At 42.5% G+C, this 23205-nt stretch overlaps 2 protein-coding genes across 6 annotated transcripts in view; one reads left to right on the top strand and one right to left on the bottom strand.

Annotated features, from left to right (window-relative positions):
• Positions 1 to 23205, bottom strand: part of TTC8 (tetratricopeptide repeat domain 8) — a 485821-nt gene that overhangs the window by 297881 nt on the left and 164735 nt on the right. The gene's annotated exons all lie outside the window — the stretch shown is intronic.
• Positions 1 to 23205, top strand: part of FOXN3 (forkhead box N3) — a 139614-nt gene that overhangs the window by 18733 nt on the left and 97676 nt on the right. The gene's annotated exons all lie outside the window — the stretch shown is intronic.

Here is a 23205-nt window from a genome sequence, read left to right as displayed (position 1 = left end):
ATAACTCTAGGACGACCCCAGAGCGGTAATAGTTATGTTTTATGCTATTATGTATTCTTTGTGTATGTCTCTGCATTGTGCTATGTACTGCAGCATAATTTTCAATTCGCTCGTCTCTTTTGGAGTTGTTCATCCTGAACCTCCTGTTTGATGAATGAAATGTCAGTACAACATAGCTAGGTTCACACTAGTGTTCAGGCACTCCATTCCAGATTCCGCTTAAAATCAGTGGAGAAAAAAGTCCTGCAATTTCAGTATGAAATCTTTGGAAACTTGATGGACGCCATTATAGTCTATAGGGTCCATAGGTTTCCATTTGCACCTTTAAGGACAGAAACTTGAGCGCTAGTGTGAACCTATCATAAGACACAAGCAGGGAATGATACATAGCTACATAGTTACATAGTAGATGAGGTTGGATAAAGACATTAGTCCATCAAGTCCAACCTATAACCCTACAATCCCTACAGTGTTGATCCAGGGGAAGGCAAAAAACCCCATGAGGCTCATGCCAATTGCCCCATTTCAGGGAAAAAATTCCTTCTCGACTCCAATCTGGCAGTCAGTATAAAACCCTGGATGAACATGTCCTTAAAATCTAGAACCCATAATCAGTAATATTTTACTGTTCGAGAAAGACATCCAGGCCCTCTTTGAACTTGCTCAGTGAATCCACCATCACCACTTCCTGGGACAGAGAGTTCCATAGCCTCGTTGTTCTTACTGTGAAGAATCCCCTTCTATGTTGCTGGTGAAACTTTCTCTCCTCCAGACGTAGAGGATGTCCCCCTGTCACTGTCACTGACCTAGGAGTAAAAAGATCCATAGAAAGTTCTTTGTATTGTCCCTTCATGTATTTGTACATTGTTATTAGATCTCCCCATAGACGTCTTTTCTCTAAACTGAATAACGATAGAAGTATAAATATGATTATGATTAAATATAATAGTGTCTTTCTGGTTGTGTATGAGCTGTGGTGACAATTCCCAGGGGTTCTCTGCAGTGCCCTATTAGGACAGAGTAGGGTTGGTCTGACCCCATTTAAAGTGGTAGATAAGATGAGAGCATCCCAGTCTAACACCATGGACCTCGGCAGAGGACAAAGATGTTCATTGATTTGGCTGTGAGCGGTCTGGCACATTTTATCATGTAAGATGTGGTTTGTCTTTATTTACACTTTGCACACTTTAGTTTTTGACATATTGCATTGCCAGTTGTGAGTTCTTCATTGTTGTATTTTTGTTAAAGCACTATATATATTTTTTTTTTGTAATGCTGAAATACAAATGATAAAAAAAAAAACCAAACATGTGCATGTAACTATGCAAAAATGGAATATGCATTTATAAATTCAATCTATTGATTTCTGTGGGCTAGAAATGGCTCTGTTCAATCATGGTGTGCATATAGAAAAAATGTCATGGGTATAAAAAAAAGTGACTAAGGTCAGGGCCCCACGTGGGGTAAACACTGTGACGTTTTACAGTCCTTGCAAAGTGGATGGGATTCTAGTCAATCCCATGCACAACTTTTAGGAAAACACGTGCAGTGGAAATGCTGTGATTTCCAAAACCGTATCGGTTTTAAAAATCACAGCAAGTCAATTATACCTACAGAAATGGCGGTTTTCCTATAGGTATAATTGAACTTTCTGTGAAAAGCTCGTTGGGAAAAACCGCGATGTGTTTCCGCTGCGTTTTTTCCATCAGCACTTTTTTGCTGCGGCCCACTATGTGGGGCTTTAGCCTAAAACGATATTGACAGCAAACTATTACTGAAAAAACAACATTAATCCGTAATACGCAACTGTGCATGAGACTTAATATTGTGCAGTCATAGTTGTCAATGTAATGCAGTATAAAGGTTGATAATTGACAGTATAAGAAGGTCACAAGCGGCAATTCCTGGTGATCTGTGTCTGTCTACCATTCATCGCTTATGTAGTGACTGCTACTGCTTTATAATGGCAACTCCTTTATCATCTGTCTGTTAAACTCATTATTTCCGAGCGCCGGCCGCGAATTCAAGGCTGCTGCCTCACTGACTGTTTACCCGCCAATCGCTCAAGCCTCCTTTTCTACTTTGTTGTTTTAAAAGCCGCCGCAACAGGATTGATAAGTTCCCTAGCACAGATAGCCGGGTATTATTACCTCGCCAGCTCATCCTGCAATGCCGCAGAACCGTCTCAAGTGCCTTGTGGATAAGGACGGGCTCTTCAGTAACGCATTCATCTTTCAGGTGCCAAATACGAGGGAGAGTAAAGAAGACATATATGCTACCAGCACAGTTTAGATACTGCAGTTCGGCAAATGTCACACATGATTAGCTTAGATACACAGTTCAGCAGACAGTATCACACATGATATGCTTGTATATGACAGCTCAGAAGACTTTATTATATGATAGGCTTAGATACAGAAGCTCAGCAGACAGTATCACACATGATAGGCTTAAATACAATATGAAACATTTAACATGGGAGGATTAGATATAGCAGCTCCTCAGACAGTATCACACATGATAGGCTTAGATATACTGCTCTACAGACTGTATTATACAAGAAAGGCTTAGAAAAAGTAATAACTACACATAACCGAGAACCTAATGTATACCCGTCAGCTCAGGTGACTTCTTGGAGCAAGTTGTCATGTGTCTCTATATGGGGAATAACATTATATTGGCCATTATATGACTGTTATTAGAATTTTTCACCAGTTTCCTGCATGCAGATTCTCAGTTTTTTTTCTGAACTAGTGAGTAAAGAATATACACTATAATATCTGCCATCCGCTGCACATGGAGAAGAGGTTTTGACTCCTGTATCTCTCTGTAGTATATCCTTATAAGTAAAAGCAGAGTGGAGGATATTATACTGCAGTACTGAGCAGTGTAGCTGTGAAATGAGTGGTTGGGTAATCTCATACGGAGACTTCAACACAGATGTGAACCTAACCTTACTATACTTCAGCAGCATCTGTGAGTGCTTTTTGTCTCTTTGAGGCTGTACCTCCTGCTCCCATCTACCTAGACTTCCATAGGCTGCACAGGTAACCCAATCCTTCTGTGAGCTGCTAAGCACTCTTCCTTGAAGATGGATTTAGCAGTGAATTCTAAGTTGAGTGAGAAACGTAGGAAAATGGGGGAGTAAACCTCTCAACCATCCCGGTATATTCCTGTAATTCTGGGTGCTGTCCCGCATGGTTAGCATTATGTCCTGACTCCTCCAGACATAGCTAAGTTGAATATGGTGAAGTAGGGATCTCATTCAGGGGGAATATTATAATGTGGGTGTATATTCAAGGGAGTATTATAGTGCGGGTCATATTCGGGGGGGATATTATAATGTGTGGAAATATACAGGTGAATATTACAATGTGGTGTCATATTCAGGAAGATATAATGTGTGGGGACACTGCAATATAGAGGCCATATTAAAAAGGGTATTACACTTTGGGGGCAATCTTAAAATACTGTGGAGGTCATATTAATTTATGGGTCTTGCAATACCTAAAGTTTGTCCCTCTTTCAGTGAAAGCTTGGATGTATTGCAAAATTTCTTAGCTTCACCTGTATTATTCATTTATGGAAAAAAAAAAACCTTGAATGGACAGTTACTGTCTCAGGATGACTTCATCATCAGTGAAGAAGAGGATGTAGGATTCCCTTCACCTGGGTACTATTTTCCTTCAACATGCCTTACCCGTCTTTCCCTGGTTGATTTTGGGACTACTCCATACACATAAGATAATCAGCCGGGCTGCCAAATTGTGATGGATTCGCTGACTTTACTCTTACATGTGTGGTCACCCTTTAGATTCTTATTCCCTGAAAACTACGTTAAAGTTTTTGAATAGATCGTGATGCTAGGTACATTAATAACGATGATACATTTTGTGGAATTATACGATACATTTTGTGGCGATGGAAGATTACGTAACTGGACAGATGGTGCACCTTGATACCTTCATGTGTCCGCTGGTTGCTGAATTCCTCCGGATGCCTGCATATTATTGCTGCCTGCATTGTGAGCTGCTGTGAAAGCCTCTGAAGATGATGGATTGGGACTTCAGTACAGATACGAATCCTCAGGAGAGAATCTTCCCTTTCTCTAGTGAATGGCGCAGAAATGATGGAAATTACTGGCTGCCCGGCTGTACACATCTCTGTCTGAGGAGATCATCTTGTAGAGGTCATTTGCAAATTATAAATTCCCTGATGGTGTTAGAGCACAGAGAACCAAACTATCCAGAGGACGTTTATTCATACATTACATTGTGTCCCTGGTATATTCTCACTTCTGTCCCTGAGGGTTAAAAAAGGAATTCTTTAACAAAGCCATGTTTGTAGAATCTAAACGCACATACATTAGAGAGAGACACTAGGGTTTGTATGTCTATGTCTCTTGGGTGATCCAATGGCTGCAGCTCAAATTGATGTCATAAACTGATATATTCAGAGAATGATGTCATTGAGTTACTACGTTAAGCTATAATTACCGTATATCATATCGTCATATTATCTGCTCAGAGTGATGACGCTGTAATAATATATTAGTTCATAGCATTACTAGGACATTTCTTCCAACCATGATGTCATAGCTTTTTTCTGTCTTCCAAAATCATCCCATACCTGTGTAGAGGTTCTATTGTGGAAGCACTGTGTTTTCCTCTAGCTGGATGTATATTATATAAGAAACGAGCATATCTACCCCTAGAAAAAATATTTTCTTATATCACTATCATTTGGCATACAATGGTACAGAGCACAATTTCTTTGTTATTTCCTGTTGGTCAGAGGCATATGGACGTAATCTAGGGCTCAATAGCTGTGGGTCCCATTTTTATGATGCTGTACTTCTTGGGCTAAGAGAAAGTTTTGTGCGTTAAAGGGGTTGTATAACAGAGACATCCTAAACACAGGATTGAAGGTAAGTGCTGGGACCCCAGAGGTCAAAAGAACAGAGACTAGACGGTTCTATTGAATGTGAATAGAGCGCTAGTATGCATGGGTGGCCAGAGTTTGATTCTCGTGGAGCATTCAGGGTAATTTTGGGTCCGTGTTGTCCTTATTGCTAGAGATCCCAGTGGTCAGACCCCCAACGATCTGAAACTTATTCCCTATACTGTGAAAATCTAATTTGTCGCACAACCCCTTTAGCACTAGTCTGTAAACTTTACAACCAGATAGATTAATGTCAGCTCATTGGTTTCCTGTTGGAGCTTAAATGGTCACTAACTTTTCAGACAATGTAGTCTCATTTAGTAGAGAATGTGTTTCTGGACTAAAATGTAATGCACTTTAATTAAAATGTTACTGCTTTCTGCCTTTAAAAAACTTCTCTGAAGTTCCTGCCTCTAGGTGCCTACTTTCTAGCTAATTTGCAGCTCATACGAGGATAGATGCAAGATGGATCACAATTGAGTGGAGTGGGGAGTTGCACTTCCCTTTCAAACTGTAACTGCACATGGGAGGGGTTGATTCTCCTCACAGCACCTCTGTAAACTGATCTGTCCAAAGTTCTGAAGATTCTGCAAATCTCAGTTTACATGTAGTTTAATATAAGAAAAGTCTTCTATGTACTTGTATCTACTTCTTGCTGCTTGTGTGATTAGATGGAATATTATTCACAGACAGAAAGCAGTTTTCCTGACTAGTGTCTTAGCTGCTTGGCTTCATGTATTTGCAATGTATGTGACCTGTATTTGTAGTATGCTGTTCCTGGATCTCCAATATTATGATCACTATTATGTTCATATTGTGGGCTTTTCTCAGCTGTTTGTTTACTATTGTACAGTTACTCCTGGTAGGCCAATATTAGTAATGGATAGAAGAGAGAGGCACCTTTATTGTATATGTAAAATGTGTTTGAAGGTTGACACTAGTTTCACACTAGTGTTCAGGTTTTTGGTTCTACCAGTCCGCTGGGGGATTCTTGGGAAACCTTATCAACTTAAAAAGTGGTTACCTGTGAAAACTTGCAGACCCTATAGATTATAATGGGGTCAAGTTGGTTTCTGCCAAGTTTCCTTCCTGCTTGCAGGACTTTTCCCTCCGCATAGTTTAAAGGGATTCAATCATTAAAACTGAATTTTTTTCCATAACACATTTCTCCCTTTAAATGGCACGCATGTGCAGTCGGCTCTGCCATTGCGCAGAGCTGACTGCGCATACCTGCGGCCATTTTCTTGTGGCCACTTACATGAGCGCTCAAACAGCACTGGGGCGTCCCCAGTGCTGCGAGAAAACTCTCCAGCGACAACCTCTTGTCTCGACCTCTGGGGACGTCTCCAGTGCTGTTTGAACATTGGGGACGCCCCCAGTGCTGTCAGAAAACTCATCTGCATAGCAATAAAATGTGGGATATCTACAGAACAGTGGCGTGGAGGAGACATCTAAAGTTAGGAGAAGAATAGCCTTTCTTAAAGGGATCCTATCACTCGCACACAATTTTTTCTAGGTACCACGTTGGAATAGCCTTAAGAAAGGCTATTCTTCTCCTACCTTTCGTGGTCTTCTCCGCGCCGCCGTTCGCCTACAATCCCGTTTTTTCTCGGAATGCAAATTAGCTCTCTCGCAGCACTGGGGACGGGCCGCAGCGCTCAAACAGCACTGGGGGGCGTCCTCATTGTTACGAGAGGACTCTCTCCAGCGCCGCCTCCATCTTTGTCAGAAGATGACAAAAGGTAGGAGAAGAATAGCCTTTCTTAACGCTATTCCGACGTGGTACCTAGAAAAAATTGTGTGTGAGTGATAGGATCGCTTTAAGGCTATTCCTACGTGTTAGGGAGAAAAAATTCAGTTTTAATGATTGACTCTCTTTAAGCGGAATGGTGGACAGAGTCCCCATGAACAGTCACACAACTCTAGTGTGACCGTAGCCTTATTCACACATAGAACAGAGTGTCCAACAAGACCCTGCACATATTTCAGTTTTTCATAAAAACTCAAGTAACCATTAAGCCCTATTTACATGGTGGGGTTTGTCCATGAAACGTGGTCTGTGTTTGGGCCTTATTTCCCTAACTAACCACAGGCGTGTTAATGGAAGTCATTGCATTATTGTGAGTTATGTTGTAGCGAGCTTCTGAATGTCCGGCTCAATTCTATACTAAACTCACCACTTTATGTCGGTTCACTAAAGTATTGCAAATTGTTTCAAGAGTTCATTACAACAAAACTCACTATGATACAGTGACATCGACACTCCCATGATCAGTACGGGACATACAGCTCGCTAACAGACAGTATTTCACAGATAGAACATAGTGATGTGAATAATCCCTTACATGATAGCAGGTCCATCATAATCTGGCAATATAGCGGATTAATCGCAGAGGAAATATTTGATATCTATTAAGATTTAAACATTTGGGATCTATGATCAGAAACTTATTATTAGAGAATATGATGGATTTTCTATATCTGCTTTATATCCACAAATCCAGGTTAAGTCCTTTACTGGGACCGAGGCCAAAGTTTCAGTTGAATATGTTTAACCCTCATCATCGTATCGTTTTTATGTGTGTGACATTGCGCATCATTTGTATTCTGTCCCCTTAAAGCTAGCAAAACGCAGCAAAAACACTGTGTTTTCTCCACAGCATTTTTATTAACTTTTTTTTCTGTGTTTTTCTTTCTTCCCATACTAAATATATAGCAAAAATGATTGCGATACCACAGCTAAAATTAACATGTTGTGTTTTTGAAAATCCTATTTTTTAAAAAATCTATTTATTTAGCTTACTTGTATAGCACCATCATGTTACACAGCGCTTTACAGACATTGACAGTCACAAGAGAATAACGAAATCTCATTCACTTTGTTGGTACTGAAAATGCTGCATTTTTTGCGCTGCATTTCCGCATCATGGGGTAGTGAAATGCAATTAAAAACTGCTGTGGAACAAAAATTAAGTGAGAACCATGGTGTTATTTCCGCAGCATTTTCCATTGAGTTTTTGCTGTGTTTTTCCCAGCTTTTTTTTTTTTCTTCCCCCTCTTAAAGGGGTTGTCCCATCTCAAAGATCGATCTATGCTGGTAGCTTATATAAATTGAGGACTTTTCCTAAATATGTTGCTTTAGAAATGCTGCTTTGTTTGCCTGCTTTATGAACTTATTCCTCCAATTGTTTACACAGCGTTTACAAAGGACCTGTGAGATAGGACAAGTGACATCACTCACTAGGTCAGTCAATAGCTCTGCGGGCAGAACAATCAGTTCAGCTAATTTCAGTTTGCTGATAAAGCTGAGCCTGTTATCTCTCTATGTAAACACACAGATAACAATGAGTCCATTCTCTACAAGCTGTGGTAAAGTGTATGGTAAAGTGGTGGACGGGGTGTATATCTCACCTAGTTTCCTGAACCATAAAAGAAACCCAGAAGGTTGAGTGCTGCTTTAGCAGAACATACTCTGCTAAGGCTCTTTTGTCTAAATTACATGGCTGGATTTCCTGGACTGGAGGAGAGGCTGTTAGTGGGAGTCCTCCAGTCCACGCCCCTAGTCCACTGAGATGGGAAACCCCTTTAAATATATAGGGAGAGCACTTCAGTTTCCACAGCTAAACCTAACACACTGTTTCAAAATCGCACGTTTTTGAAAAAGCCGCTTATCTACCGGTCTTTCTTCCTACAAAGTGTGAGTGAGAGTAATCAAAATCTCATTCACTTTGCTGGTACTGTTAAATGCAGCTTTTTTTTTCTATTGTGTTTCTGTAGCAGCCAAAAATAACCATACAAACTAGATTTTAGACTGCTGAATTGGCAGATTTTAGACTCTCTGCTGTTGGTTGGTTGTACATAAATCAACAACAGTGTGTCCCACATGGCCAACTAAAGTTTTTCAAAACCAAAATCTGTTGTGTTGGATTTTTTCCATCGTCTGACTGCTGTGATCTGTGGTGTTCTGGCTAGGGCTCGTTCACATCAGCGTTCGGGTCTCCGTAGTTCAGGTTTCTGTTTCCTGCCTAAAACAGAGGCAGGAGACGGAAACCTGCAGGAGTCTCTCTCACCCATTCATTTGAATGGGTGAGAGAGATGTCCGGCCGTGAGCGGCGGTGAGCGTTTTAGGCTCTCCGCCGCGAAACCGGGTTTTATAATCCGGACACAGAGTCGGACATGCAGTACTCTGTGTCCGGATAAAAATATCCGGTTTCGCGGTGGAGAGCCTAAAACGCTCACCGCTGCTCACGGCCGGACCCGGTCTGTGCTTTCCGACTTCTGGCATGCAGAAGACGGAAAGCTCAGAACGGACAGGAGAACGCTAGTGTGAACCTAGACTGACAGACCTGTGGGAGATTTTTATATTGTGGGCATGTGTTTTTACTACTAACACACCCACAAAGTGTCCACCATTTCCTCTTTCCAGCACTTCAGTAGCATTGAAAAACTTCCATCTGTTAGTTTTCCAAGTGTCAAGGATAGTCAAATGCTGTTTGGGGGGTTCGTGGATGTTCCTCACTGGACGTTCATATGACCAACCAGCCAACCCCAGTTCTTAAATGTAATGTGTATGGCTAGCTTTACCCTAAGACTTGGTATTTTAACACTGGGATTTCTAGCAAATTATCTCCCCAACATGTGAAAATCCAGTCTTAGACCAGGGCCCCACGTGGCGTAAACGCTACACCAAAACACGCGGCGTTATACAGTCCCTGCGGAGTGGATGGGATAATAGAGACTTTAACCTTTGAATTTTTGGAAATCCCAGCATGTCAATAATACCTACAGAAACACTGGCAGCTTTCCTATAGGTATAATTGAAGCAGAAATTTCATAGAGAAAACGTCTGCGGACTTTCTGTAAAAACTGCTGTGGGAAAAACTGCCACAGTGTTTCCCACAGTTCTTTTTTGCTGTGGCCTGCTATGTGGGGCTTTAGTTTCAGGAAATGGTCTTTGCCATTAGCCTTAGCTTTTAGAAATTGCAGCATTTCCGCTGTGGGTATTTTTCTGCAACGTGTGGCAGATTTGTAGGCAGTTTTGTCATGTCATTTGATGGAAACTGCAAAAAAACTGCATCATAACCTGCACATGTGATGTTGCTTTATGGCTGGACAATTTCATTAGACAGATTATTAGACTCCTTAATATAGGCCAGTAGATCATCAGTATCATATCACACTTATCCCTTATCCCAATATCATATCACACTTATCCCTTACTGATCAGCTGATTTCAAGTAAATGGAAGCTCAGCTCTACTAGTAGAAAACAGCCACTGGATTGTGTACAGGGCTGTCTGCTTCCAGCTCCCCCACACTATGCTGAATACAGCTGGTTAGTGGGACTGCTGGGCCGTCATAGGTGGGAAATTGATGATAAGATCGGATCAATACTTGGACATCTCTTTAGTAATGTAGTGTATTAAAGGGGTTGACAAGGCAAAATTGGACAACCCTTTCAACTTTTAAATCTGCAGGGGGCAGTAAAAAAAAAAAAAAAAAAAGCATACTCACCTTTCTCTGATTTTCTGGTGTCCCCCGACACGTTCCGGTTCTTCTGCTCTAGCGGCATCTTCTGGGTCTCTTTTGCAGTCCCACTGGAGCTGCTGACTGGCCTCAATCAGAAGCCTCAGCAGGCCTACGTAAGAGACACATGATGTCACAGGTAGTGACATTGTATGATATTCGCTGATTGGGAAGCATCGGCTTCAGCGTAACTCCAGAAGAGACCCATTCAGCAGAAGGACTGGAACGCTCCGGGAGGATACCAGAGCTTCAGTAACAGGTAATTTAGATAATTTTTTTAAATGTTTTTCAATGGCCCCAGCCGATTTAAAAATTAAATGGATTGTCTACTTTTGCCTGGACAGCCCCTTTAAATCTGGATTATTATAGCTTCCATAGTATATTTAAAGGGAACCTGTCAGGTCTGTTTATGATATGTGACACTAAACCTTCCAAAGTTTCTTATGGACCAGTGGTTTAGTGTCTCACCCCTATTCTAAACCTGTACATACCCGCCATTTATAAAAAGAAAAAAAATAATAGCCAATAGGTCTATACAGTCTAGCTTGCAACAACTAATGGTAGAGAGCAACTGAATTTTTTCTCTCCTGTCCTACAGTCAGTCTCTCTTCAACCTGATATGACTGATTTCCCCCTGCTAAAATGCCTGATAAAAGGGAGCAGTAGATAGAAAATGTATATTTAAGGACAGGTGAATCCTGAAGTCTGCAGTGGAGAATAAAGAAGGTAAGCTATGGTGTTACTGTCTCTGTAACCAGTTCTGAAGTCCAGTTAGGTTGTATTCTTGTACGTACTAGGACATAGTTACACATTTTGGTCAAGATATTTTAGAAATTGTGGCAAAACCTATTATGTGAATAAACCTGCACGGTGGTTTATCAAAAAGATAGGTGAACCTTCTAAATTGTTATTACAGAGGCGGATATGGTTTAGACAGGAACCTGCTGCAACATCTTATGTTGTAAGTGATAACAAAAGCAATACATATTATTGGTAATTTTAGTTAATAAAGAGCTGCAATGGGCTGGGAACATCTATTGATGAGCACAGGCAGCTATCTGCGTCTGCCATTGTCACTATCATACTTTATAACAGGGGTCCTCAAACTGCGGCCCGCGGGCCACATGCGGCCCGCCAAGCACTTCTGTCTGGCCCCGCCGGCAACGCCGGCAGGCGTGCATTTATAATGAAGCTCCTGGGGAGCTCGGGCCAGGCCATGGAGCGCACTTCACTTTACCTATTGGAGGGCACCGCTCCCGATGTCTATGCGATCTGCTCTGCCTCCGGCCCACTGTTTAAAAAGTTTGAGGACCCCTGTTTTATAAGATCAGAATTGTTATTACCAAGTACACAAGTGGCAGAGTAACCACAGCGCCAAGCCAACCTTATTAACACACCAGATCCTTCATGTACCACACGCAACCAGCAAACACGATAACTATTTTTGAGGTACAAGTGATTTAGGAAGTTGTTCACTTCTGGCATACTTCCTGTTCATCACATGTCAGTAGAAGGGCGAAGTAGAGCCTCATTGTTTACATAGACAGGTCCACATATTACATTGTATTTATTCTAGTTGAAAATTGTCCTACATGTCTTTCCAGGCGATGGTTAAATCTGTATACTGCTTTACCACCAGTGGCTGAGAGAAATTTATAGCGTGAATGATAAATATTCCTAGTGATGGGGCAGCTATCTATCTGTCACAACTGTTCATTTTTAGTGCCATTAAAAATAAACATTTTTAACACTTGTAAAATTGTTAATTAACAGTTTAGTTTTTTTTTATGTCTATATATGGTGTATTCTCTAATCACCTTTTAGTGGTTACATATAGAATTACAGGAAGTAACTAAGTATGAATAATTTATGTATTCTACATAAAAAAGTTGTAGAAAAATAACTGATATGGATTTCTGCCGTTTGAGCTTAAAGGTAACCGCCGGTGTCTGTATACGGCCTCTCCGCTTGGAAACCATGTTTTTAGCACAGACACAAAGTTGTACATGCAGGACTTTGTGACCGTGCAAAAAAAAACAAAAACGGTTTCCATGCGGAGAGGCTCATACGGACACCGGCGGTTACTTTTAAAATCCCATTCAAATAAATGGGTTTTAAAGCTGCAACGGCAATCCATACCCTGTCCAGCTTCCCCGGGGTTTAGGATGGAAACTCCTGGGCGGATAGCGGCGGTTGTGTGAACCTGAATGGTGGAGCTGATAGCTCCATCCTGTACCTTTGGCCCTATTCACATCTGCGTTGTGAACTGAAACCTATATGCATCAAAAAGCGATTACCTGGGAAACCTGCAGACCCTATAGACTATTAATGGGGTCCGTCTAGTTTACGCTTGGTTTCCCAAAGCAGACTTCCCGAACGGAAACCCATACGCAGATGTGAACTGGGCCTCAGGAAGCAGATTAAGTTGAAAATGGTGCTTACCACCTGGAACAGTGGGACAACATCTGAAATACCATAAGACCTGGTGCAGATGCATTGTTTACCATATGGTTAAAGCGGACAGTAAAGTGAGAGCTGCTCTGGCGTAATATACCGGATATAACTCAGGATCAGCACAGTATAAGTAATGTAATGATTGTACACAATGAATTCACTTGCAGTATAATGAGTGCAGCTATGGCATATAATACAGGATGTAACTTAGGGTTGATATAGTATCTAATATATGTAGACAGTGGAAAAATTTATCAGATGTGTTACGCCACTTTTAAGATATAAAATAGTCTCAAATTGGTTATTTGCAACCATGAACGCGGCTTGCAACTAAAATAATTGCAAGTGGCAATTCTATGCCGGCCTCACCATCTTTATAAAACTGGGGCGTGGGACATAGGATGGGGCTTCCACCATTGCTAAAAGTAGCTGTATTAGATTTGCACCCAGAGGAGATACAGCCTCTTTGAGTTAAGAGCACCTTTGGTTGGTGCAGGGGTCAGTCTTGATGAATCCCCCCTTCCCCCAGTGAGTCTGCCAGCAGAATAGTTAGTACAGCTCAGCTGTGGAGTATGACACAAGATATAACACAGGGTCAGTACAGGATGCATAATGTGTGTGCACAGTGACTTTGCTATTTATGTAGATACTTTCTATATGTAACCTGTAACATGTGCTTCCTTACTACATAGTACATGAGGTCTTTCAGCAGGACACTTGACAGCGCACACAGGCTTTCCTGTTCTTTCACCTTTTTCCTATCTTGTTTGTTTTTATCACAAACTTGCAAAGTTTTTTGGAGTCTCCACATTATGGAAAAGAAATCTATCTTAGAAGATTCTCTGACCACTTCAGCACATGTAGCTGCATGTCCTTTGTGTCAGACCACTTGGCATTTCATTCATGAACCAAGCAGCTCAGTATGAACAGAGGTATAAGTCTCCAGAGAGGAGAGAGAGTATTGTAGGTATTGTAGGCAGAAGCAGAAAATAGTGATGAGTTTGCTTGGTTAATAAATCCTGTGACGATTGTCTGTAACAGTGCTGCAGTCTGCAGGGCAGCTTGGTGCGCTTTGTATATGTAATTCCTAATCTTTGCAGATTTTTTAAGACAAGACAATTTTTCAATGAAAAGTCAGCGTGAGCAAGGGAAAGTTAATTTCACGTACGTTCTTCTGGTTTATATTGCAGGTTTAATTAAGTGTACTTTGGTGAGACTCCCCCCGCCATACTGTTCATTGCTATCTCAGTATTAGCTTTGAGAGAACGGCTTGGGTCATGTAGCGGAACTAATGTGCCAGTGTGGTAGGAGGCTGCCAGTAAGCTGAACAGCTGTCCTTTACACTTTTTCACACTGGGCGCCACGTAAAAGTAATAAAAATGGAAATCTGCATTCATGCAGCATCCTCTATGTGCATGCTCCTCCTAGGACCCTTGCGGGGAGCCGGCGCGTCTTCATGTTCTCTTCACCTGTTGAGCCAGACGTGGCAAGAACAGTTTGAATTAACATATCGTATCATGTTGATGCCATTGGAGATGACGAGTCTGGAGACCTGAGCCTTTATAAATAGACATTTAATCTTTAATGTGGAGACGGAACATCTGCTCACATCAGAAATCTGCACAAGATCAGTCTGCACCTCTGGATGTGACCAAATAATAGCAGCTGGCAGCTAGAGTGGTTTTGTGCCAGAGTGTTTACCTGCTTCTACAATAAGGGTTTAGCTGTTGTTCTTCTCATAAGTTTCAATCAGTATGCAGTATTGCAGCTCAAAGCTCCTGCTCCCCCCATTCTATTGGGTTGTGACTGTCCTGAGGTGGGTTAAATAGTGCCAAAATGTGAGTGCCCCAACTCTGTTTTCTAATGCCTCTGGATAATACCAAAATTTAAGTATCTCAATCAGTGGCATAACGTAAGCCCCTGATGCAAAAGCATGGTGTGCACCCTCTACGCAACTTCCTATCATAACTGTCAGCCGCACCCCGTCCATACATTTTAGCAGCTCTTACATTTCCCTATTTTTTTCTGTCTAGGCCCAAACCACTGTGAAGACTTGCTCACAACATGTCTGTACACACAAGCTACCTATTATTCTCATCCCCTGTTGGTGCCCCTCCAAATAGTAGTCATATCTAGAGATGAGCGAACAGTGTTCTATCGAACACATGTTCGATCAGATATCAGGGTGTTCGCCATGTTCGAATCGAATCGAACACCGCGTGGTAAAGTGCGCCAAAATTCGATTCCCCTCCCACCTTCCCTGGTGCCTTTTTTGCACCAATAACAGCGCAGGGGAGGTGGGACAGGAACTACGACACCGGGGGCATTGAAAAAAATTGGAAAAAGTCATTGGCTGCCGAAATCAGGTGACCTCCATTTTAGACGAATAGTGGATTTCAAATCCGGGTCATATGAGAATGTGAACTTTGTGACTATGAGACAGGGATAGCTGTACAGGCAGGGATAGCTAGGGATAACCTTTATTTAGGGGGGAATGTTATTAAAAATAACTTTTTGGGGCTCTATCGGGTGTGTAATTGTGATTTTTGTGAGATAAACTTTTTCCCATAGGGATGCATTGGCCAGCGCTGATTGGCCGAATTCCGTACTCTGGCCAATCAGTGCTGGCCAATGCATTCTATTAGCTTGATGAAGCAGAGTGTGCACAAGGGTTCAAGCGCACCCTCGGCTCTGATGTAGCAGAGCTGAGGCTGCACAAGGGTTCAAGCGCACCCTCGGCTCTGATGTAGGAGAGCCGAGGGTGCACTTGAACCCTTGTGCACCCTCGGCTCTGCTACATCAGAGCCGAGGGTGCGCTTGAACCCTTGTGCACACTCTGCTTCATCAAGCTAATAGAATGCATTGGCCAGCGCTGATTGGCCAATGCATTCTATTAGCCCGATGAAGTAGAGCTGAATGTGTGTGCTAAGCACACACATTCAGCTCTACTTCATCGGGCTAATAGAATGCATTGGCCAGCGCTGATTGGCCAGAGTACGGAATTCGGCCAATCAGCGCTGGCTCTGCTGGAGGAGGCGGAGTCTAAGATCGCTCCACACCAGTCTCCATTCAGGTCCGACCTTAGACTCCGCCTCCTCCAGCAGAGCCAGCGCTGATTGGCCGAATTCCGTACTCTGGCCAATCAGCACTGGCTAATGCATTGTATTGGCGTGATGAAGCAGTGCTGAATGTGTGTGCTTAGCACACACATTCAGCTCTACTTCATCGGGCTAATAGAATGCATTGGCCAATCAGCGCTGGCCAATGCATTCTATTAGCGTGAACTGAGTTTGCACAGGGGTTCTAGTGCACCCTCGGCTCTGCTACATCAGATTGCTACATCTGATGTAGCAGTGCCGAGTGTGCATCAGATGTGTAGTTGAGCAAAACTGACTCAGCACTGCTAAGTCTCTGCATTCGCATAGGAATGCATTGGCCAGCCTTCGGCCAATCAGCGCTGGCTCTGCCGGAGGAGGCGGAGTCTAAGGTCGGACCTGAATGGAGACTGGTGTGGAGCGATCTTAGACTCCGCCTCCTCCAGCAGAGCCAGCGCTGATTGGTCGAGTTCCGTACTCTGGCCAATCAGCACTGGCCAATGCATTTCTATGGGGAAAAGTTAGCTTGCGAAAATCGCAAACTGACAGGGATTTCCATGAAATAAAGTGACTTTTATGCCCCCAGACATGCTTCCCCTGCTGTCCCAGTGTCATTCCAGGGTGTTGGTATCATTTCCTGGGGTGTCATAGTGGACTTGGTGACCCTCCAGACACGAATTTGGGTTTCCCCCTTAACGAGTTTATGTTCCCCATAGACTATAATAGGGTTCGAAACCCATTCGAACACTCGAACAGTGAGCGGCTGTTCGAATCGAATTTCGAACCTCGAACATTTTAGTGTTCGCTCATCTCTAGTCATATCCCTTTTTGTGCCGCAGCATTCCCCACAATTCCCCTACTTGACTTTATGGTGATTTGCTCCTTTCTGATGGTGGAAAATCTTATATAACTTAAGTTTACATTTCCATCATTCTGGTCCACTGGGGGACCCAAATGAGCTAGATCGCTAAAACAGCTGTTGCCCACGGACCCCATTGACTGTAATGGGGTCTGTCATTTTTATACTGAAAGCAGTGAAGAGAAAAGTCCTCTGTTGGTGGCTAAACATCACAGCTGACCGAGCGCTCATCACATATAGCGCATCTTTGTTTTCTGGTGTTAACCCATGAATTGGGTACACTGGGGGGCCTTTAGTTAACCATCCAATGCCTCTGATGATCCGGAGTAGCCAGGGAAACGCATTGGGCAGAGTAGTTTAGGCCTATATGTCAATACCTGCATGTGTGAATGTGGCTCTAGTTAGCTAGTCAATACTCTGACTTGAGTACAGCTGCGTGTAGCACTGGGTCTGCTGTATTGGACTCAGTGTTAGTAGTTTGTGTGGTATTTTGGAGTTCCATGGGTGAAAGGGGAACTCCTTCTAGGGAATCATGTTAACTAGGATCCAGGCAATGGATTCACCAAAGTGATAGGAGGTTACCTAGTACCCAAGATATTTCCTAAACCACTCATTTAGTATAGCAGCCTGTTTGTCACACACGCAGTTTAGCCCTTTTTCTACCATTTTTAGCATATGTATAGCTAGCTTTTAATGAACATTAATAAAAGTTAAATTTTAGTGCACTTTTTTATTTTTCTTTATTTGTTTTGTATACCCCTGGTTGCATTACCGATCTATTCAATTATTTTTGTTTACCTGTCTATATCAGTGCACCAGAGGGCAGGCATCATAAATTTACAATGCACAGACTGTGGGTTATAAAAGAAAATCAGAAAAGAGATTGAAAAAGTTTATCTAGCCCAAGTATGTGGCACCCTCTGGCTTCTGGGCCTGGTCACAGCTGTGACCTATGAGACCCCTGTATTTACGCAAGTGGCCTCAAGTGGGAATTTTATGTGAGAAACCCATAACTAAAGCTTTGCAGTACACCTATTAAAGGGATTCAATCATTAAAATGCAATTTTTTTTCAATTTTTTTTTTCTCCCTAACACGTAGGAATAGCCTTAAGAAAGGCTATTGTTCTCCTACCTTTAGATGTCTTCTCCGCACCGCCGTTCGGTTGAAATCCCGGTTTTCTTCTATATGCAAATGAGTTCTCTCGCAGCACTGGAGGCGGTCCCCAGCGCTCAAACAACACAGGACACCACAAGGCTGCGAGCGAAATCTCCATTGCCACCTCTATCTTCGCCTGGAATGACCTCTCCCTGTGTCTTCTTCCAGCGCTGGCTTCAAACTTCTAGGTATGCGCAGTTGACTCTGCCGTCGGGCCTCGGGCAGAGTCAACTGCACATGCCCGTGGCAATTTTCCTGTGGCCACTTACACAGTAAACTGGTGTAAGCGGCCATTTTCTTGTGCCTGCTTACACAGTAAGCTGGGGTAAATGGCCACGGGCATGCGCAGTCGGCTCTGCGAGGCCCGACAGCAGAGCCGACTGCGCATTGCCTAGAATTTAGAAGCCAGTGCTGGAAGAAGATGCAGGGAGAGGCCGTTCCAGGTGAAGATAGAGGTGGCGCTGGAGATTTCTCTAGCAGCATTGGGGATGCCCCAATGTTTGAGCGCTGGGGTTCGCCTCCAGTGCTGCGAGAGAACTCATTTGCATATAGAAGAAAACCAGGATTTCTTCTGAATGGCAGCGCAGAAAAGTATAGCCTTTCTTAAGGCTATTCCTACGTCTTAGGGAGAAAAAATAGTATTGTAATGATTGAACCCCTTTAAGGGTAAGTTAGGCTATATTCATATCTGCGTCACAGTCTCCGTTTGGCGTCTGCCTGATGATGTCTGCAAAAGTATAATAGACACCTGATGGACCCTGTTATAATCGATGGGGTCTTTCGGCATTCATTGTTGTCTGTCATTACACAGAAAATTTTTCAAAACTTCTGGTTCTGCAATGGACCAAATAAACGGTGGCAGTGGAGCAGATGTGACTGCGTCTTTGTATGGTGAAATACAGTCGTGACACGTCACCATTAGTGTGAAAGAAAACAGTTTTTTCCATTCCATGACCTGTAGATGTATTTTGGTTGTTATGGAGAACTTCATGGCTATTGATATTGTATACAATGTTACCATTCATCCTGTTATACAGATTATTTTACATTATTATTGTTATCCTGTACCAGTATGTAAATCATCTAATGGTGCAACCTTCTCTCTCCAGTGCAGGGAGATCTAGACATCTTGAAGATCAGTCTGAGACATAATGTTGCTCTTACAGTACTGATCATTGCAGATCATTCCCATTGTATTCAGTATAATTGGAATATGCCCACCAGTCATGGTGCCTCATGAATTAAGCACATCTTCCTGACCTTTATGCACATAGGGCAATCTATGTCATCCCCTTTCCGACATACATTTTGCTATAATGTATGCCACTTTTGTGGCATAATAATGATGAATACATCATAGGTGATGGCCCCGCCCATGTGCCTCCCACTTTCAGAAAAGTGCCAAAGTCAGAGCAAAAACTCAGTCAGTGGCCAGTGGGGGGGGACTTCTGCCATGTGCGGCAACTTCCGTGTGTGTTCACCACCTTACTCATTGAAATGAATTTACTTTAACGGGTATTGAGAAGGGTATATTCACACAGTGTAGTAAAGTTTCAATTGAGAAAAAAACACACCTCAAAACTGCCTCCAAAAAAACTTTGGCATATTTGGAGGTTGGCATATTCTTCCTTTCCTCATCAGTTGTACTGTAGGTTCCCGCTTAGACAATGTAATTATATTTGCATTAGAATAGGATGCACGTGTGAGAGGCCTGGGATTTATGGCGTGCACATGGCGGTCCTGTCTGTAAGTAAACTTGTGACTCACTATGAGGTTTAGAATTTAATTTCTTTGAATCATGAGCGGATATAAATTGGATTAATTCCCAATAATTACTCAGGTTTCTTTTCAGCAATTTGAATAATTTATGAATTTGTATTTTTAGATAAACTGCACATGAGTTACTGAGTGCGTGTTCTGCGCCGGAGACAGAAAATGGGTCAGTAAGTGAGTTGTGGCTAGATCATGGATGTGACTGCTGGGCGTCAGCTCAATCACTGTTTCTAGGAATAAGGAGAATCAGTCAGAATGATTTAGTGACATCACAGATTTACTGTCCTGTCATGTGTTCTTCATGATGTCATTATGAGATGTAGACTCATTACTAATGCATAAGGCAATGCAAACAGAAAATCATTGCCATGAGCTAGCTGTTTGTTGTTGGGCTATATATCAAAGCCCTTCATGCGTGATACTGTCTGCTGAGCCGCTGTATCTAAACTGATCATGTGTGATACTGTCTGCTAAGTCATGGGTGATACTGCCTGTATTACACACAACAAGCTTAGATACAAAGGCTCATCAATCTCCTGGGATGCTGGATTTCATCTGTTCATCTGTGATACTGTCTGCTGAGTCAGTGTATCTAAGCTGATCAGTATTCTGATTGCTAAGCTACTCTCTCTAATCCGGTCATGTGTGATGCCAGTGTATATGTCAGTTATATGTGATACAGTCAGCTGTTCATCTCTGATACTGTCTGCTGAGCCACTGTATCTAAGCTGATCATGTGTGATACTGGCTGCTGAGTCAGTGTATCTAAGCTCATCAGTATACTGTTTGCTGAGCTACTCTATCTAATCCTATCATGTGTGATGCCAGTGTATATGCCAGTTATATGTGATACTGTCTGCTGAGCCACTGTATCTAAGCTGATCATGTGTTACTTTCTGCTGAGCTGCTCTATCTTGTCCTATCATGTGTGATGCCAGTGTATCTAAGGTGAACAATCATGTGTGACACTTTCTACTGAGCTGCTGTATTTGAGTTGCTCATCTGTCATACTGTCTACAGACCCACTGTATCTAAGCTGATCATGTATGATACTGTCTGCTCAGCTGCTCCACCTAATCCTATTATATGTGATACTATATAGTGTTCCAATGTCTATTTTGTTTGGTTCTGTCTGCTATGTCACTGTACCCAAGCTGCACATGTGTGATACTGTCTGCTGAGCCACTGTATCTAAGGTAGTCACATGTGATACTGTCAGAAGAGCTTTCACTCTAATCTTAACAAGTGTTTTAAGTCTGCAAAACTGTGTACTTAAGCCTATCATGTGTGATAGTATGATACATTGCTCAATGCACATTTTTCAATATAAAAGTTGGAGACTGTGACTAATATAATGCTCTTATTTTTTGCATTGCTGGTTATGATATACAGTACAGACCAAAAGTTTGGACACACTTTCTCATTCAAAGAGTTTTCTGTATTTTCATGACTATGAAAATTGTAGATTCACACTGAAGGCATTAAAACTATGAATTACCACATGTGGAATTATATACTTAACAAAAAAGTGTGAAACAACTGAAAATATGTCTTCTATTCTAGGTTCTTCTGCCACCATTTGCTTTGACTACTGCTTTGCACACTCTTGGTATTCTCTTGATGAGCTTCAAGAGGTAGTTACCTGAAATGGCCTTCCAACAGTCCAACAGACTCTGCGGTCCAGCTCACCCCAAACCATCTCAATTGGGTTCAGGTCTGGTGACTGTGGAGGCCAGGTCATCTGGCGTAGCACCCATCACTCTCCTTGGTCAAATAGCCCTTACACAGCCTGGAGGTGTGTTTGGGGTCATTGTCCTGTTGAAAAATAAATGATGGTCCAACTAAAGGTAAACCGGATGGAATTGCATGCTGCTGCAAGATGCTGTGGTAGCCATGCTGGTTCAATATGCCTTAAATTTTGAATAAATCCCCAACAGTGTCACCAGCAAAGCACCCCCACACCATCACACCTCCTCCTCCATGCTTCACGGTGGGAACCAGGCATGTAGAGTCCATCCGTTCACCTTTTCTGTGTTGCACAAAGACATGGTGGTTGGAACCAAAGATCCCAAATTTGGACTCATCAGACCAAAGCACAGATTTCCACTGGTCTAATGTCCATTCCTTGTGTTCTTTAGCTCAAACAAGTCTCTTCTGCTTGTTGCCTGTCCTTAGCAGTGGTTTTCTAGCAGCTATTTTACCATGAAGGCCTGCGGCTGCACAAAGTCTCCTCTTAACAGTTGTTGTAGAGATGTGTCTGCTGCTAGAACTCTGTTGGCATTGACCTGGTCTCTAATCTGAGCTGCTGTTAACCTGCGATTTCTGAGACTGGTGACTCAGATGAACTTATCCTCCGCAGCAGAGGGGACTCTTGGTCTTCCTGGGGCGGTCCTCCTGTGAGCCAGTTTCTTTGTAGCGGTTGATGGTTTTTGCAACTGCACTTGGGGACACTTTCAAAGTTTTCCCAATTTTTCGGATTGACTGACCTTCATTTCTTAAAGTAATGATGGCCACTCATTTTTCTTTACTTAGCTGCTTTTTTCTTGCCATAATACAAATTCTAACAGTCTATTCAGTAGGACTATCAGCTGTGTATCCACCTGACTGCACAACACAACTGATGGTCCCAACCCCTTTTATAAGGCAAGAAATCCCACTTATTAAACCTGACAGGACACACCTGTGAAGTGAAAACCATTTCTGGTGACTACCTCTTGAAGCTTATCAAGAGAATGCCAAGAGTGTGCAAAGCAGGAATCAAAGCAAAAGCTACTTTGAAGAACCTAGAATATAAGACAGATTTTCAGTTGTTTCACACACTTTTGTTAAGTATATAATTCCACATGTGGTAATTCATAGTTTTCAGCGCACTGTTGGCTTTCCAGCAATATACAGAACTGCCTGTGCCCAATCTGATGAAAGGTCCTCTTCAAATGAAAGGACCTCTCCCCACTCACATTATACTGTACTAAGGCTACATTCACACAAACCTCTGCATTTATGGGTCCTTGGAAAAGCGGCACAGACAGCACAGGGACAGAGCCACTTATTTCATGTAGTGAATCTGGACTGCATAATGGACAGGAATAGGACTTGTCCTTTATTTTGCCCTGGTCTCATGTCCCATGGCAAATAGTGGCTTAAAATCATGGCTAGCATGCTGACACAGCACATGTTCATGTGCATGGAGCCCTATTGAGCTCTCCCTGTCATCTGTCACCACTGACATTGATGCTTTCTAAGTATAAAGGTTCCAATACATATTAGAAAAAAATTCTGACTCTCCTCTCATGGGATCTGTTGGAGAAGAGAGAGATATTTTAACATATGCGATCCTTCATTACCGCCTCAAAATCCACCTGCAAAAGTGGTCCCCTTTGACTTCATTGGGAGCCACTCGCT

This window comes from Leptodactylus fuscus, chromosome 7 (assembly GCF_031893055.1).
Source record: "Leptodactylus fuscus isolate aLepFus1 chromosome 7, aLepFus1.hap2, whole genome shotgun sequence".
Lineage (NCBI taxonomy): Eukaryota > Metazoa > Chordata > Amphibia > Anura > Leptodactylidae > Leptodactylus > Leptodactylus fuscus.
Note: the sequence above shows the minus strand (reverse complement) of the source record. Positions and strands in the feature narration are given on the sequence as shown.